The sequence below is a fragment of the Cataglyphis hispanica genome, chromosome 11 (assembly GCF_021464435.1).
Source record: "Cataglyphis hispanica isolate Lineage 1 chromosome 11, ULB_Chis1_1.0, whole genome shotgun sequence".
Taxonomy (NCBI): domain Eukaryota; kingdom Metazoa; phylum Arthropoda; class Insecta; order Hymenoptera; family Formicidae; genus Cataglyphis; species Cataglyphis hispanica.
In genome coordinates, this window is record NC_065964.1 from 2,813,886 (window position 1) to 2,833,619 (window position 19,734).

At 37.1% G+C, this 19,734-nt stretch overlaps 1 protein-coding gene across 1 annotated transcript in view; it reads left to right on the top strand.

Annotated features, from left to right (window-relative positions):
• Positions 1–451: 451 nt before the first annotated feature.
• The window catches only part of LOC126852722 (neural-cadherin-like), a 47,572-nt gene continuing 28,289 nt past the window's right edge, over positions 452–19,734 (top strand). Inside the window, exon 1 of the mRNA XM_050597809.1 lies at positions 452–1,099. The gene's annotated coding sequence lies outside the window, so the exon portion shown is untranslated. The remainder of the gene's footprint in view (positions 1,100–19,734) is intronic.

Below are 19,734 nucleotides of genomic sequence, written 5' to 3' on the forward strand. Positions count from 1 at the left end.
GAGTCGAGTAGCGCGCGTATGAAAGGGGGAACGAAAGGGGATATGGTGGAAGGTGACAGAGAGAGAGAGATAGAGAGAGAGCGAGAGAGAGAGAACGGGATCATCGGTCGACCATCCGCGTTGATGGTGGGGACACGACGACGAAGAGGTGGTGGTGGGGAGTTCGCACGTCGACCGGAACGGCCCTACCAAGTTTTATCCAACGATCCGGGAGGCTCGTCGAGGTAGTGGCCCGCGCCCCACAGCCGCGACAGCTCGAAGCGCGCGCGCGTCGCGTTTCTCCGCGTTCGAGTGTGCGCCTCTCTCGCAGCATCGGAAGTTGCGCGCGAGGAAACGGCGAAGTAGACGGGAGAGAGAAAGAGAGAAGCGTGGTGGCGGTGGTGTAATACAGTATACGGTGAAAGCGACGACCGCGCGTACCCCGAGAGTCTCTCCCGAGGGCGCCACCCCAGCGGAAAGGGGTCGTCGTCGGCGTGACGTTCCGCGTTTCATCGCGAGATTCCACGAGTGTGCGCTGTCGAGACAGCCGAGACAGCCGCGGGCGAAAGAGTACCGCGTATGTCGTTATTTTCCAAGTAATCGTGTTGCCTTTTTTTTTTAACTGTGTCTTCCCCGACATTGATCGTTATTCGAATCGCGTGGGTGGAACACCCGAGAAACAGAAAGCTACGGGGTGAAAGTGACCGGGTAGAAAGTGCAGAGACGAGGACCTGTCGTCCTGTCAGCTCTCGCATCGTACTTCCGGTATCTGGTAGGTACCGGTTCCGGTGGACGGCCAAGCGAGAAGCTGGTGCCGACTCGAATTTTGCGGTTGCTCGTCGATCCGGATATACCATCTACGATCGTCCTGCCCGCTTAAAACGAGCGGCTTGTTTTTTCTACCGGGCTGGCTTGCAGGGGTGGAAGGTTGGTTGATCGTACGTACACACGGGGAGTGTCGCAGGTGCGGGAGAAAGTCGGGGGTGCCGTACGCGAGGAGGGGTGTCCTCGCGCAACTCCCGCGCAACGTCCGGAGCACCGGAGTCCTGGGGAGGTGCCGTGGTATTCTCCTCTGTGTGTGTGTGTATACGGGACGCATTAGCACCTGGCCATCGATAGCGTACGTATCAACTTGTCATCATCTGAATCTAGAGCGCGACGGCGATGCCGTGCGTTCGCAGCCTCTCCTTAGGTTCTCTCCTACACTCCCAAACAGGTTATTGATTTTGCCCAAGTAAGGAGGTACAGATGTAGCCCCGTACGCCCTGCGGCCTGCGACCTGCTCTCTTTCATCCTTGTCCTCTCTCTCTCTCCCTCTCTCTCTCTCTCGTATCCTCCCTCTCTTTCTTTCTCTCTTCCTGTCATTCCTTCCATCATGTCCGTCTGTTCATCTATCGCACCCTCGCCGCACGATTTGTCCTTGATCCTGCGTATCTCTGATAAGTGAACTTACATGATCCTTCCATACACATACACAACCTCCTTTTTGAAAATGCGCGTGGCGTTGCATGCTGTTTGACGATATGTCATAAACCGTTGCGTCAAATGCTTGTTCGAGTCAATTCTTTTCTTTAGAGAAAAAGATTGCAAGACAAGGCAGTGTAGACATTCGTAGCGTGACGTCATCGAGACTCCCCGAAAACACGCGGTGTGTCGCGAATTATACTTTTAAAGAATATTTACTACTAAAAATATTACAAGTCAAATGTTCCTTGAAGATTCTTTTAAATCGCATAAAAAATAAAATGTATTCACAGCAGATGCGTTGATGCGATAAACACGCTTCGGTATAATTGCAATTGATGTGATTGATGACGCGTTTGCGCTTGTCAAAACGCATCAGATTCTTCTGTGACAGATTCTTAAGGCAATCTCTTCTTAATCCCAATACGCGAGAAATTTTCAAATACATTTTAAAAACAATGTTGTAATAATCGCTCATATAAAGATGAAAGTCAAGCACAAAATGTCATAGCATGCTTCGAAACAGCCATGCGATCCATCATATCGATTGCGTGATTGCTGTTGCATATAGTTATTATTTTTTTCTAAAAGCATTCCATCTTATCATGTTGACCGACGCGAGACCTTGTCGTGTATGTCATCGGTAGACTGTATAACATAGTATATTAAACATACGTGGGTCTGGAATATTTATATATTCTAGTCTTTCGATTATTTTCGCTAAAAAAATATGATCTTATCATATCAATTATTAAACAAATATCGTATATACACATGTTTTCGAAAAAGAGCTACGATCACGCGTACAATTAAATATAATGACAGGATATTATATCAAATTTTTTGATACCTTTTTTTACTTTGCGACAATGTTATTTAATTAAATTTTTGTGTTGCGTGTTCTCTTACGAATTCTGTGCAATCATCCATACTGGCTTTTATACGTGATTCTTTTATCCTTCTTTTTGTGAATAACTCAAAAAGCTTTCTTTTTTTTAATTCAGTCTTCTGTCAAGTTAAAATTTCCATAGCACACTTAAAATATTTAAGTATAAAATAGAATGTCAAGATTAATAAATGGCCGTATTTTATAATTATACGACAAGAAAAAAAGAAAGTCCGTTTGTCCTCAATTTTGCATATATGATTCCACTATTTTAGGGAATTAAATATAAAGATTTAAGCATGAATAATATCTTGTTCGAGGAAGCACATAAGCGTGACGTGAAATAAAAATTCTAGAATACGACACTGTGCAAAATTCTTTCGTTTTTCGATATTCTCTCGGATCGCCAAGAGGAGTTAACATCATGCTGCAGTGTCAACGAACCTTACGTGGCACATTGTCGGAGTAGCGTGACTAAAGTGTGCTTCAGGCAGCGGTTACGAGCAGATTCCAACTGACACCGGGGGATCGATCCGCCGGGGAACTTTTCACGGCGGACAGAACGGTCGGCGGTGTGTGTGGTCTTTCGCGAAACCGGCGGACTCGTAGTAAATCAATAGAAGCCACGTGAACCAGCGACGAGACGATCGTTCTGTCATGCTCCGTCCGTGGAAGCGCGGCCTCCGTGAATTCGGCGAGCAAGCGGATCGATAATAATTCGGCTGAGGCCGCCTCCGCGAAGGATTTGACCCTTTGAACTCTCGCCTGGCAATCGCTTCCTTATCGAGCCATTCTCACACATATTTCTGTTAATATTAATATTAGAGCTTACATGACCTTTAACAACGCTATCGGAAAGCTTAGAGAAAAACTTGTTTGCTTATTAACGATTGGTTTTTAATAGTCGGCGGGGGAAAAGTGTTTAGAAAAATATCATTATCTGTAAATGTGCCAATAATATGCGAATAATAATGTCCGCTTTATGCAGACTTTTCCAGAATCATGTTTTTATGAAAACTTTCTGGACTATTGTACCTTTTTATATTATTTTTACATTAAATTTTATATTATTTTTATATTAAAATTAAAATCTATTCAAAGTTAACTGAACAAGACTTTGTTATTATCTTAAATGTTCGAATCTCTTAATTCGATGTACGTATAATTAATGTCTGATCTTGAATAATTTTATAAAAATCAATCTTTAATTATTTTATATATATATTATATTAAAAACTAATATTTCTCCGATATATTTATATTATTATAAAATATTATAAATATTATAACATTTATATTTATATTAATATTTATGTTAATAAATTATATTAAAATTTTTCAAAAAATATTTTTCTTTTAAATTATATTAATAATGATCATATGGTAGGATGTAATGATAAGACAAGATTCGTGACGGACAACGCGTGATACAACATCTGATGACATAACTGCTTTATGAATTAAATAGTGATTGCACAGTTACTCGCAAATTATCCGAGAACAAATGTATGATAATACCCCTAACACGCTTCTTATATCAAATTTGCCAGTTATTTATAAAGGAATTATTCCAAAATCTAAGATTAATCAAACACGTCCAACGAACTTTGGAATTTATATATATAATTCAACTGCCCATATATTATTTTTAAACACATTTGCGTTATTCATTTCACGTAATTGTTAGAACAATCATCTGTTAAAAACGTTTTAAAAATGTTTTAAGATCCATTATTCACGCTACAGAATTTTATTTCTAAATTTAATCTGTCATATAAAAAATACGTTTCTCTTAAAAATCTCTAAATACAGAATAAATACCAGTACACATAATGTGTATATGTAAATATAAATAGACTTCTCGGTTGCAAAAGATTATGTAAAGAAATTGGCTTTAAATAAACATCATGGGAGATTTCATATCTTATAACCAATGTCACGCTATAAATACTCGCAATATTCCAAAAATAATAATCTAGAGTCATTTCGCGTATCTCCGAGCGGCTCTTTACGACGAAAAGGCATCTCGATCGAAATAGCACATAAGCTTGTCTGACTTGCCGCGTCCGAGACAAGTATCGCAACAATTTCTGAAATTATTCGGCGCGAGATACATTAATGGCACGTCCAGAATGTTTTGTAACGTGGAAAAAAAATTCGCAAATTCGTAACGAAAAAAATATCGCACATTTCGTCGTTGATCACGTTTCTCAAAGGTTTTCTCATTCGCAATAGCTTTTTTTTTTTTTTTAATAAAAACAGAGTTAAATCAGAGATGACGGGAACGTTTCTGATATTGCTTTCGTGGAAGTTTCGTATTGCCCGCACGAGATGTTTGCTTTAATGACAGCGTAGGTAAACGTGTAGTCGGCGCTTTTAAGTTAATCCTGAAATTGGAGTGATTCGTATAATTTCCTCGCTTTTGCCCCGCAAAATAGGATTTATCTCTAAATCCCCGGCGTGTGCCCAGCAGGGGGCAGGGGAGGGGGAGGGGGAGAGAGATGGTTAACAGAGACAGGGGGGAGGGGAGGGGAAACAGAAAACGGTCAATAGTCTCGAGATATAGCGTCGCGGTCGTAGTAACTATATTCATGGACGCAATTTAATTGCTTTCGTGGCATCGCATCACGGGGCATCGTGCTCGTGTCTTTCTTCATTTCTCGTTTTGATGGAAATCTGATCGAGAAAGCAAGCGATAACCTAGGAAGATACAGCGATGATGATGACTGCCGGCTGATGACTGTGCACGTGGATGGCGATCTATCGGAGCGTCGGGTTAATTGCTTTCGTCCATCCCATCGAATATGTCGGTCCTTGTTTTTCATCTCGCGGATCGTGAAACGAGTTTATCGATACGGCCCAAATATCTCGGCGAAAAATGTCAGTAATATCGAGCTAGAGTGCAATGTCACCGCGATCACCGTAGCGTCTAGGAAAATAAAGGCAGGGAGGAATATAAGAGTATATGTTTACATGAGAGACCTCACTTAATTTTTGACGAAAGAATCGTTTTCTAAAATTTTTCGCACTTATTTAGAAACACCCTGTATAACAGAATGTTGTCATGCATCTTCGCGCGGATGATATTATAGGATCTAAATCGAGATAGATGCAAAATGTTTCAAAGTCGATGATTATATTCGTATTAATTAATTTCAAGGGAATAAATTTTTGACACGACACCTGATGTAATGTTTAATCAAATACTGTAAAAGTAATCATCCTAAAATGTTTATTCAGAAAAATTGGACTTGGAATTTATTTAGAGTAATTGAGAACAGAAATGAGATTGATGATTAATTGGTTGGTGGAATGAATACTTACCCTGATTTGTAAACATTCAGCATATTGATCTCAGAAATGAGCTCCGCGAAATTGTAAATACCTAAAACGAAATTTCAATGTTTGGAATGTGACGTTTTGATCCGTAATCTATTCGCCTAATAAAGCGCGGTATATATTGCGAAACTATCGATATTCTCTCGAAAAGCGGCGCGAAAAGCACGATTGTACGACTGTCGTATTGTAGAACACATCTGTATGCGCCATATCATCAGTCATAGGATGTAAAACTAGCAGGTGTGGCAATACGAAGATGTCCGTTTGTTCAATTAATGGCGGCTCTTCAATCAAAACTCTGACCCAAATGCGAATATCCAATATGGTCTCGCCTGCCGTGACATATTTTCTCGTTAATAACGGCGTAAAGTAGGATTAGCGTATAGTTAAGTGAATTATGAAGTTTTGCAATTTATCTTATGTGATTAAATGGCATAATTAAAATCTGTGGATAAATGGAACGATAATAATAATAATAAATTTGCAACGAAATTTTGACAATTACATTCTTTCTTTCAATCCAATTAAAATTTTCCATTATTTTACGGTTGATATTCAAGCATATTTCCCGTGGTTGTTAATTTTATTTTATAATAATTATACATTGTTTCATTTATCGAGTTGTACTCTCAACTTTACGTGCGTTTTCCGAAACGTGGACGTCATTTGACTCGTATTTGGGACAGATCCGGATTTATCTCGCCCTCATTACATTATTGCATCTGATATCCTTACGTCAAAGCCTATCGACCACGTGCCAAAAATCGAACATGCTCGGCGCAATTATTACTTTTCTGATTTTTTTTTTTTTGAAATATCCATTATAATTGATATACGAATCCAGAAAGTCTAATTTTGAATAAAATATTATAAATCTTAAAAAATAAAAAAAGAAAATTTGTGACATGAGGACATCTTCTAAATTTTTATATGGCTTATGATTTTTAGGCATTTGTATTATCTGATCAAATAATTCTCGAAATGTCCAAGTAATTGCTCAAAGACTATTCAAAGACTGATTTTATCGCAATTCATCGCTGATAACGAGGCTTTCCTCGGCGCTGTAACTTTCGAAAATGATTTTCGCGAACAGGAAAATTTTTCAAGTTTTATTTCGCCGTCGTCGACGAATACCAGATGTAAACGTCGCCACCGGTTCGCCGTTCGTTGCATCAAAACAAAATCGCCGCTTGTGTTGCCCCTCGGGCGATTTGCAAAACGGGGTCAATGACCAAACGGCCGCGTAGCGTGGAAGCCTGCCAGTATGTCCCGAAATACGACGGAAGTTCTATTCGCGGGTCAACGTTTTCCATGCCTGGCCGTATATACGCCATGCCGGCGAAGTTTCAACGCAGCGGGGCGGGATGTTCGTTAGAAACAATGGATTCAATCGAGACTCTTGAATCAATCTAGAATACTGCATTGAGGTTTACGGAATTCCATTTGAGAGAGTGCGTCTATATGTATATGTCAGATTACATAATCCGTCGTTTTATAAAACGTCTAGGCATTTTATAAAGTGTTTATAAAGTCTCTCTCTCTCTCTCTCTTTCAGAGGGGGAGGAGGACGCAGGAAGACACATAAATATCAAGAATTGGCACATAAAATAAGCACGGCTACATATCGCAATCAGACAGTCTCCGAAATTATTGATTCGATCCTGATATATGCTGGACGCATGCATTCTCATGCATACATACACGTGTCCTCTTGTTTCGTGTCTAAAGGCTCGCCTCTCTTAAAAATCGTAATTTTAGAAGACCGACGAGAGAGTTTAAAGAGCGACGAGCATCGTTACTGTCAGATGCGTGGAATCCAGAGTACGTTAAACTCCGTACACAATGTTCGGATAATAATTAATTATAATTTATATTATTAAATATTTCAGAATATCTAGTTAGTAAACGCGTGCACTATTTTTTGCTGTGTCCAATAAATTCAATTTGAGAAAGAAAGAAAATCATTATGGCTATCACTATGACAATGTCATTTGTTTGTTGCCATGATTTGTATGAAAACCGAAATCTGGTTATCTGTATAAAAAAAAATTTCTATCTCGTGTTACGTTGTCGCGACAGGAACGGTTGAAAATTAAGAGAGGATTTCGAATCAAAATCATCGCTGATTCCATTCCGTTTCAATTCTTTCCCCTCGTAGAAATAGATTTTATAAAATTTCGATTTAATTCCAAAATGAAAAAAATAATTTCAAAATTTTATGTTTATTGGAAATAATTTTATTCCGTTCAATAAAACCGCGATAATATTCTGTTGCTCCAATTTATTTTTATTATAATTGGATATAAATCTGACAAATTAATTAATTCTATTCGATTCGAATCCCCGACAGATTAACGTATAATGTCTAAATTTATCGAGACGGATTGACGTAGAGGAATCGGGGAATACGAAGGAGATGCTTCTTGGATGTTCAGCGCGTTGCAGTCGTCCGGTAAATAAATAATGAGACCAGATATTCTTAACACAGTTGTGTCGCTTATCGATCGCTCAGGATGGCTTCGCTTTACGAATCTCGCGAAATCTTTCTTCCCCTACTTCGCATCAAGAATCGGCTTTTAACCCGTTACGTCAAGTTCCCAGTTCTCGAAGCGTTAATTCCCGCGGTGTTATCATTGTGCACGGGGCTTAACATCGATTCTACGCCGCTCTCTCTCTCTCTCTCTCTCTCTCTCTCTCTCGTACACGCCTAAGACTCTAACATTTGCGTGCAGCAAGATTTCTAAGCCGCGGCTTAGATCAAAGTTCACGTTCGTGGCCGATTGCGCGGGGAATAAAGTATGTACGTAGGTATATTGTATGATTCATTTGCTCGTAATTATGGAGTAACAATCTGCCATGGCAGATCGCGCGACCACTCCTCTCCTACAGATCTTAAATTTTTATTCAGGGAAACGAACGTAAAATTACGACGCAAAAATTGCCCACTTCCGATTGAGCGTAGAAATGTGTCACGATTTTGCACGAGAACGCCGATAGAGCCATAAATCTGCTGAAGTTTCATTTATCAGTCATCCAAGATGCATTTAAAGATTACACAACATTAGACTGGGCATTTATGTTTAAGCAAAATATAAGAGAACAGTCAGTACTAATCACAAAAATAATTATAATTAAATTATTTAATGAGAGAGTAAGAATTCTTAAAAATTTACATAATCCATTATACATTATTATTTCTCTCTGCTTGAAATGCATTTAATTTATAATTATTTTATATTGTCTTTCAATTTTCTTTAGCTACATATAATTATATATAACAAAGGTTTATTGTTTTTAATTTTTTTTTTTTTTTTTTTCTTGAAAATATGAATCGTGTTTTATTGCAGGATATTGATAAAACCTAAGCAATATCATAACAATTATGATAATTAAAATTGTATTATAGTAAAGTATAGTTTATACGCATTTTTAATTACTCTCGTTAATTTTTGATAGGGATCTCGGGAAAAAGTATTATGTGATGTCATAGGGCAAATTAAGACGCCATGAGATCAATTAAGAGATAATTAGAGTTGCCGCAATATAACACGTTTCTAAGTTTAATTCTCTTCACGACGTTAAGTATTCCGTCCGTTTTCAAACTCTTAGTACCACGAACAATATTGTGAAATATCTTAATCACTCTTATACACAAGCATCTACAGATATTGTATGCAGATTTTTTACATATCAAGTAATTGGACATATTTCCTTGAAAATTATATTTGTAAATTTATTGCAATTATATCGCTTCCTTTGTAAAAGTCTAATGACTACAGCATTTCATTGCATTTACAATGTTATTATAAATGCAAATAATTAGCATCTGATATTTATTAAAATAACACAATAAAAATATTGACAATGTCTATTTCATTTATACTTTAAAATTTTATTAATATAATATTATTATTATTATTATATTATTCATTAATCAAAGTTTTTAATATTTATATTAAAAATAAAAACATTTAAAATTTGATTTTTTATAAAATATATTAACAAACAAAGATGTACGGATTTATTATAAATTTTTTTACCAAGAAACTATGTGCGTGTGTGTGTGTATATATGTTTGTCCATGAAATCAATTTCTTTTTTTAAATGTAGCTTATATGTAGTTGATAATTTTAGTCTCTCTCTATCTCTCTCTCTCTTTTATTAAAAAAATTAATACAAAATTACCACTAACAAGAATAAAAAAAAGTGCGTGCGCACTGCGGTCTTTATTGATGCGAGTATAAATCGCCATTCCCTCGTGCTTCGTACGAACGCGTCCACCCTCGTTCCTCGAAGGGATGAATCTCCCTTTTCGCGCACGCAGTTCGCGCAGCTTCACCGCGGAGCGGAGGAACGTCACGAGGCAGGACACATCGCCGACCGAGGATACCCGTCGTGACGTCCTGAAATATTCACCGCGAACGTCTGACGTTTGTCATTGTCTGCGCCGACTAAGAGTTAGGTCGGCTTATCAGAGACCGCCGCGAATATCGCGTTCCACTCGGTATACCGCGCGATTTCCGTGGTAATATCGCCGTGCGAATCGGGAACGAAATTTACATAGTTCTCTCCTCCGAATGCATCCCCCTCCTCCTCCCCCTCCACCTCCTCCTCTCGCCGGTCGCTAACGAGCCGTGGAGGAGCCTTTTCAGAGACACGGCTCACACAGTGTTGGGGCCGCGTGCCTTCATCGGGCAAGTCCAGCTAGCTGGCCTTTATATGCCGAGTCGCCAAAATGCGAGAACTTCGAGGATCGTTACCACGAATGGGTGTTCCCGTGCCTCGCACCTCCTACCAACGTCTAATTAGGGTTCATTGTTATTTGCGCACGTATGGGGCTTAAATCTCTAGACTAAGGTGACGACCGTAAACGCGAAAACCGCTCCCACTTTGCTCGGTTATCGCTTCTCTTTTCACGAGCGAACTTTCAAGCGCAACTTGGGCGATCAGATAGCACCATTAGAGAAACGTCGTGTGTAAAGTATAAATTTTTTCTTGTAGAGAAAATCGTCGCTCTTTTTTTTTTTTAAATTTGCAATTACCTAGGAGAAATCGAGGAAAATAAGAGTAAAAAGCAATCAACAATAATATTCGCTTTACTTGTTTTTTCTTTTCTAAGATTAATTAATTTTTTTATTTCATTATAATTATGTGTGCATGATTTGTTTATATCCAGCGTGAGAGATTTATGTTGTAATCTTTAAAATAAATTTATTCTACACGCCTTTTAGGAGTACTCTTCATCTTTTTAATTATTTGAAAACGTATCTACGTATACATCCTCTTTCTTCAATTATTCCATCACTTAAGAATATCGATCGAAAGAAAGAATAGTGTATCGTTTAAATAATTTATTCTTTTCTCTGCATTTAACGAGATCTTTCTTGAATTCAGGGCAAACGAAGAAAGGTGGATTTTTTTTTAAATCCACCAGTTTATCGCAGCTTGACAAACTCGAATAAAAATTTCACATTATACAACTCCCTTCTTTCCTTACACCTCCTAATGCTTTATTCGAATGACACGGATAGGGCCATTTATGGAGCTCAATAGTAATTCTGATATCGACGTGCTATTACGTAATATCGATATTCGATTTTGTCGCCTTTTCTTAGCGCGTATCGGGGTTGGTGGCAGGTAATCTCCCGCATTCGTAATCTCCCGCATCAAGTTCGACAAATAACTTCGGAAAGCGTTCCAGAAAACGCGTATCGATCATCCAATCAACTATTCTACCAGAAATTCTCTTAAGGATATATGTCTCATATATCAAAACATTGACGAAAGTGAAAATTTCGTAGATCGTTCCACTATTTCTTCTAAGTATCTGGGCAAAATCTGAGCACAATTCTTTTAACGGTTTAGAAATGATTGAAATTTAAAATTACTACTGATTTTTATGGTAAATATATTGTAACACTTATTAACAAATTTGACAAGGAAAAAACATTGCTAACAAAATAAACATTTTCACACATATTAAGAAAACTGTAATAAATATTTGTACAAAAAAAAAATCGTATTTGTGGTAGATAAATAAAATGGTAAAGTTCTGTAGCTTCCTTTTCTTCTATTTGTTCACAAGTTTTTATTTATAAGATACATATTACGTCAAACTTTTTCTAAATTCATGTTTGCTTTAAATATGCAACTAACAAAGAATTTTACAAATAATGATATTGCTGAAGAAATCACAATTTTGAAGGATTTCACTAGATAAGTTTCATATGATGTTTGCGCAATTATTAATACACACACATATACGATTACATATTGTAATTTATAATTTGTAGTATCTTCTCTGCCTTTTGATAAATTAGAGACTTTTCCACTTATGATGATTATTAATGACGGTTATAAATCCTCGCGTTTATATGAATGAATAAAGCACGGTTGCAGGAACGCGGATAAAAAGGTAGCTTAAAGTCAAGAAAAGCAAAAAATCATATGTTTCCACAAATGGTGGAAACATATGATGTACCATGCAGTTTTTCCGGTGCGTGTGACAAATAGTAGCTGCTACGCTTTATCAAAATTGTTAATCTCTGACATATTAAAGACTCAAAGTTAGTAATGCAATTAATATTTTTCACAGAGATTTCTTTTTATATAAAATAATTATATATTTTCATTTATAAATATTGTTTTCCGATTATCATAATATATTACATCCCATAAAATAATTAGAATAAATAACTTCATTATGCAATACATATATGAAAAATATAAATTACTTTCAAGAATATTAGACCAAAATTGTGACGTTCTTCGATTTAAAAAAAAAAAAAAAATAAGCTAGACGGTATCAAAAATTTTTAACTGAAACAAAAAGAAGGAAATAGATCAACGAGATTGTATATAAGATCATAGGCGTTTTTCTTTCCTTCCCTTCGTGCTGTCGAACCATTGCGTTTCTTCCTCTCGACCTTGATCGAAATGCAAACTCCGCGGGACGCGGGACGCTAACGTTGAAGGGCCGCAATGGGCCAAACATCCATACTAATTAGGAGCGTGTCCGCAATAGGCCAATAACGGGCCCCAGGGGTGGATTGCGACCGTCGCGAGGGAAATCTCTCACCACGCTCCTCGTAGGTCGGTGACACAATGAACGGGGGTTGCTCTACCCGGAGGGTGAAAGTACAATGACAGCTCGAAGGATCGTGGCGGGAAGAAACGCAATTTTGTAAATAGGGAATAGCCAGGTCGGGATTATTCTAGGCGTTAGGATGATTCAATCGCGAGTGATTTTATGGCCGGCAGCTGCGAATGTCGGAGGACTGGAAGGAAGAACGCGGAGGAGGGGAGTTAACTGCTGATTAAGCATTGTCGTAGATATCAATCACCTGCATTATCTGCGAGATTTACGCGAACGAATAATGTACTCGACGACCGTCGTGACGACATAATGCTTGTTTTATCACTGCCCATTATCGCTGCTACTTACTTGCGATCGTTCTTTTAAAAGATGATAAAACGCAATAAATCTCGGTATCAACTTTAATCGAGTCAATTTTGTCGAAACGATGTCAAGGGAATTGCATAATTCTTGACCGTTTACATAAGTATCTGTTCGTTCAGTCGTCGTTATCAAATTATATTAAACTATATGGATAAAAATAAGTATTTGATTAAAAGAGTAAAATGTTTTATATAATGCACTTTTATCGGTCTTAATAAAATAAATTAATTCATATCCTAAAGTTTCTTTTATTTTACTTCGATTAAATATCTTTTAAATACATGTTTCTCCATCTCGTAAATTACTGTAAAATAATATTTAATTAACAAAAATATTATATTAATTTTAAACGTATTAATAAAAAAAGTCGATAATATATAAATTTTATGAAGATTGTTTTGTATAAAATGTATTAAGATTTTATTTAAAAAAATTATTATTTAAAAGAATCATAAATTTGAGCATGAAATAATTATAATGTAAAATAACTTTATATCTTATAACTTATATGTGAGAAGAGAAAACTATTAGTCGTTCATAAAATTAGAAAAATATTGATAACCACACATTTCTATTAAACGCGAACCATTTGAAAATTGTTGAAAAAAATCAATTGAAAAAGCAGCTCCGGTGAAAATCCAATGCGGTCTTGTACAATATTGCAAAGCCGGACAATACTGCGTTCGATAGGACGTTATCGGTTTCGCCGATGTAAGCGAAATAAATTCTTCGCGAGTGAATCTGCGAATCTCGCAGAAGTCAGGGACGATCTATTCACGCAGAGCGCGCTTTCTCCAAGCTATTTTTACAGATCGCGCATCGCCGCCGAGTTTTATGGAGTTTAGTCACGCCATATGGTGTCGATGGAGCGCAAAGGGTTGCGCCAGTCCTTGAGAGTCTAAAAAGCCGAGCGGCGGCGCTCAGTCCTTCACCTTGGGACTCTCTCTCTCTCTCTCTCTCTCTCTCTCGCTCTTTTATTCTTTCTTTCTCGAGACCAGCGTCTCGAGACTATTGCGGAGAGGGATTCCGGGGGCTCTTTTGTGTTTGGCGCTCTTTACATGGTGTTTCACGGTCTGCTGCCGTGTTACTCGCTTCCGCGCTTTCACCACGCAACGTCTGTCGCAAATGACGTCGATGCGAGACCATTCATTTGGACGGACAGTGACGCGTGAATGCAAAGACAGAATGTACACGGGCTTCTTAATGACTCGTTGCAACGTTCCGCGATTGTTATCGGTCTCCCCCTTGCTATGCATAATACAAGCGACGCAAGATGTTGTCACTTTACGCGTGTTTGGGAGTTTGCCCGTCTGGAATATTCAACTCGTAGGCACACAATATGCATCGTGTCGCATATGAACGATTTAGATAATAAAATTTTAAAATGAAAGAATCTCTTTGTACTTTGCTTTTTATGAAAGGCAAATCTTGCACATTTTTATTTTCTTCGCGTTTATCGATACCTCCAAAGCAACCGGAGGCTTTTGCAACAAAGGCAAACTTGAATATAAAATTCTCAATTAAAGTGATCGCTTTGTAATAATCAAGTGTCACTTGTAAATAATTATTTATTAACTACGACTACTTTCTAAGAGCAATAAAAGTTATTTTACAATCACGTTTATTCGTTTGTTGGCATCAAGCCATTAATCACATTTAAAAAGAAGATTCATATGTTGCGTGATGTGAAAGAGGAATTGCAAATTGCAATTATATTCTTAAAATCTGTAAAAATGAAGCTCGAGGCAAGCATTGTTTCTCGTTGGCATCCTCATTGTACGTATTGCGAGCATTACAGCTTTTTATGTCTCGTGCGGATTCTATGCATCGCGTAAATCCGGTTACGTGTACGCTTTTCGAGCACACGTCGAGCGATGGCTTATCCGGCTCACAGGGCTTTCCCCGAGTTGACAAAAAAAGAAAATTTTTGAAAACCCAAGCACAAGTGGGTGGCTGCGATACCAACTTGATCCACTTTGCCTTTAATGTCCTCGCAATATTGCTCGAGAAAAATAAGAATCTAGACCGGCAAAGTGGACGTGGCGTGTTTTGCAACGATATGTCCTGTTTCATCTATTTCTTCTGGCTACACCAAAGTCACTACACACATCCACGACGTCTGTTTGTATACTGCAGCAGCTTATCGCTGTGTGTACTTTCCTATTTAAGCGCGTTAAAACTTGCCTCGCATTTAAAGAAAGTTGCATGCATTACGAAAATGCAATCTCGCTTAAAGTTCAAAGGCGGTTGATTCTATTTTTATGTGTGATTATTTTTACATCAATTGTGCACTGATGAAATTTACGGTAAGGGAGTGTGCATGCATTACATACAAAATTCAAGTTTAATTATCAAGATTTTTAAGGTTGAATATTAGAAAAGTTACAGAAAAAATAGCTCTCTTCTCTTGGAACTCTTTTCCAGATAAAGATTATTTCAAATTGATTGTATAAAATAAGATTAAACCTTCTGATATATTATATATTTCTATTTTTATATAAAAATAGATAATATATCTATTTTTTCTTTCTCAATTTCTCCTGATTTTTATTTTGATTAAAATATTATTTAGTTTGACTAAATAATAAAAGAATAATAAACGAAAATTTAAATGTGATATTTCTACATTTAACGGGTTTACAAAATTTTTAAACTTTTTTTTTTTCAGGAAACAATTGTATATTTACGCTTCAAATATTATATTTTCCCATCTCTTTTTCAATAAAACGCGTGTAAGAAAATACGCGTGTGAAATCGTTGCAGTAGACTGAAGTCTGAATAAAATGTTACATTAAATTTTGCATTAATATTTCTACACATGGGAGCCGTTTAATGCGATTACACAGTCGTTGTGTGTATGCCGAACAAAGAGAGAGAGAGAGAGAGAGAGAGAGAGAGAACACAATTCTGTCAAGTCATTTATTCCATCACACGAGATATATCTTTGGCCGTTTGAGTTTCGTATATTCAAGTAGGCAGCCCCACGCGTCCCCTTTGAAATTCTGTCATATTTATTCCATCGAATGGAAATATTTCCTCGCGCATCAGAAAATCGCGAGCGCGACATTTGAGCAAGCTGTATATTGCCAACTGCAAGATCGAAAATTTAAATTAACATAAAATATTTGCGTTGTAAACAGATGTTTTCCAGCAATCCGTGAGATTACAGTAAATGCGTATCGCGTGTACCTCGAAGCTAAAACAATCGAAGATAATAGATGCACATATGTAACATGCATGCTCTCTCTTTCTCTTATTTGTTTTTTTATCTAAAATAATTCGCGTATCTAAGTGTCCGAATCTATCCATTTTTATTCATTCATTTATTTGAAGTAAACTAAATTATAAAATAAATTAATCATTCTTTTCTGTAATCTTTCAGATAAAACTATGAATCCTATTAACAATTAGATTTTATCAGGTTTTATTAATGTCTTCTATCTAAAAGTTTACCGACTCTAAAGTGGCTGAACTCCTTTAATCCACCATGAATAGAAATTTAGGTCATAATAGCCAGCACGTGCACGCGCAAAATAGTCCGGGAAAACAAATTTTCTAGTGAAAACATTCCTATGAATATTCATACAAAAATTGCAAATATATTTGCGTTCAATACGTAAAAATTTATACACATTTTCTATAGCCATTCTTTTTCCAGAAAAATAAAATCATAGATTGATATCATAACCGTAAAGCTAGCCACTGATATTGATGCAGATCAATTCGAATTAGATTAGAGCTAAATAAAACTAAGAGAGAGATGTACGGTTAAGATAAATTATAGCGTGCGGAGGAAAGGCTGTTGAGAAATGGCGGGCAGTGGCCCGTTAGAGATCAAAGTAGAATCGATCGCGGTATCAAAAGAAACACGTGTGGCAATCTTTCTCCCGGCCGTGTATATTCCCGCCTGATATATATTCTTCCATCGCCCGTAATGACATGGCTCTGCCCAAACATCTGCTAGATCCCAGTGTGTTCATTGATTTACTAGAGACAGTCGAGACGTCCGATAGCAGGTTGCTAACCCATCACGGATATCCTTCCATCAACATTGTACGAGCATGCCCCGACGACACCGTTTTGTAGCATAACAATGAGATGTACGTGACACGCGGTATATGTTTGTATTAATCCTTTGGGATTCAGAATAATTTCGAGAGACAGAGAGAGAGAGAGAGAGAGAGGACAGAGTAGAGTATTACGTCTAAATTCCGACTTCATCAACGTGTCTTGCGTGTTTCGCATAACAACAAATTTTCATAATTTGCAAAGGTACGAATTAGGCAAACATCCTTTCTAAATTACAATTGTCAATTGTTATCTTTGATATTTGAATATTTGATCTTTGCTTCATAAAATTATCCGACATATAGAAATGGCTTCTAATTCTATTTATTCACTTTATAATCCTTATAACGTAAATGAAACAAAAATATATAAATAATATCTCGAAAGAAGTAATTAAAATTATTTTGCAAAGTGTTTAGAAATTCTGTATATAATAAACTCTGCGATATATCTTAACGCACAACGCTTTGAAAAGTTGAGATAGAAGATAAAAAAAAAAAAATAAAAGTAATTATTTATGCTACAAAAAAAAAAAAAAAAATATTTTCAAGCTCCGTTACTAAACCGTGTTATCAACGATGACAATTATTATAATAAATGACAAAATTTAACTTCGACTAATGTCGTATTTATCAAGCTAGCACGCTGATATCCGTGCACATTTTCTAATTATCAGATGTCGTGATCCCATAGTGTACATCACCAATCCGGTCATTAGAGGAGCCGTAATATTTTTTTTTTCTTTTTTTTTTCGTTTTTTGATCTCGTTAGAATTATTACAGTCTCGTGACGACGGGTACGTCAAGCATGGAAGAATGATTTGATATTCGAGTAGATAGGAATATCGTACGCTATGAATCGTACGTTGAGAATTTTTTTTTGCACACGAAAGAGTTATTTTTTAGAAGGATACGATAGCACACGTTCGTGTCGTCACATTTGGAACGTGGAAAATAAATGGGAGCACTCGTGCGATGACGCGACGCAAAAAGTGGATCGAGATCATCTTGCGAAAACGAGATTCTTGGATTCTTTTTATGCGACCTACGATATATATTTCCACATATGTACGCCGCTGTGGCATCTCATGTTCGTGCAGGAAGGCAAATATATAGAGGGTGGCTCTAAACGTTCCGACCAGACTTTGAGATTTTATAGGAAATTTAATTTTGAATAAAAAGTTTCCTATAAACATGAGTCAAGAAATGCTTCATTAAAAAGTTAATCCTAATAAAAACTTCTGAAATTATTTTATTACATTTTCACAAATATCAGGAAAAATATAGATTTTTTAATAAAAAGTAAAAAAGAAGTTGTAGAAAATTAAATTCTCTTTCAAATGCGATCAAAATGATTGTAATACGTTTCATAAATTTTGAGATAAACAAAAAAATATTTTTGGCTATCTCGACGGTAGAGTTTCTTAAAACTACTCTTCATTTTCGTTTATAGAAAACATTTTGTTCAGAATTAAATTTCCTATAATATCTCAAAGTCTGGCCGGAACGTTTTTGGCCCACTCTGTATATACGAGTCTCGTCATGCGTGTCCAAAAGATGTGTATTAAATAATTTAAATATCGAGATTGTCATTCCTTTATCATCGAGGAAATAATTATAATAAATTTTTATCCGACAACTCAAATTTATATAACGACATAATTTACTTCGAATGACAAGAAACATTATCATTCCCTCATTAATAAAAAAAAAATCGTATTAAAGTAAATATGTTATAACCTTATGCTGTTTTCATCTAATTAGATAATAGCTTAAAAAATTTGTTCAATTAATTTAAATATATTATTAAAAACTTTTTTTACGATTGATTTACTTTTGTGTCATATAAGATTTCTATATAAAACGATAGACGTCGTTGTCGCTTCATTATCGAAGTAGTAACTGTGTTAAAAACCATTAACCGTCCTATAGACTTGACCTGGTCCGTTTCACAAAGGTTGCATCAAACCGGTATTGTATAATGACATTGCTATTGACATCAAGATAACGCATTGAAGGGAACCGTTATTGCTTCGTGGACAGAGAAATGTGAGCGGAGATATTTCACGAAACATTACAGAGAAATGTATTATCCTAAAGTATCTCGCGCGCGCAAATGCCTTAATGGCAGTTGGCGGTCGTCCGGACGAAAGGGTGCAGGTGCACGAGCGGGTCCCGAAAGTTTTAAACGCTATCGCGAAACGTAACCGCGTGCGCTGAGAAGAATCGTGGAGGAAACTCGGCGGATTAACTGCCTCTGGCAAATAATATAAAGAGAGAAAAGGAAGAGGGTGAGGGAAAGCGCGGCGGCGGAGCGGCAACGAGGGTGGTTTCAGACGCATGCAACCGCTATCGATTGACAACCCTCGACCCCACCAAGCGCCCCTACGCCATCACCAGCGCCTACCACCACCACTAGTACCACGGCAACTACTACCACCATCGCAATGGTGGTACCCAGCACGATCTCAAGCCGCCAGCAATAACGGCGACGGCGACGACCGTCGTCGTCGTCGTCGTCGTCTCCTGGCTTTTCTCTC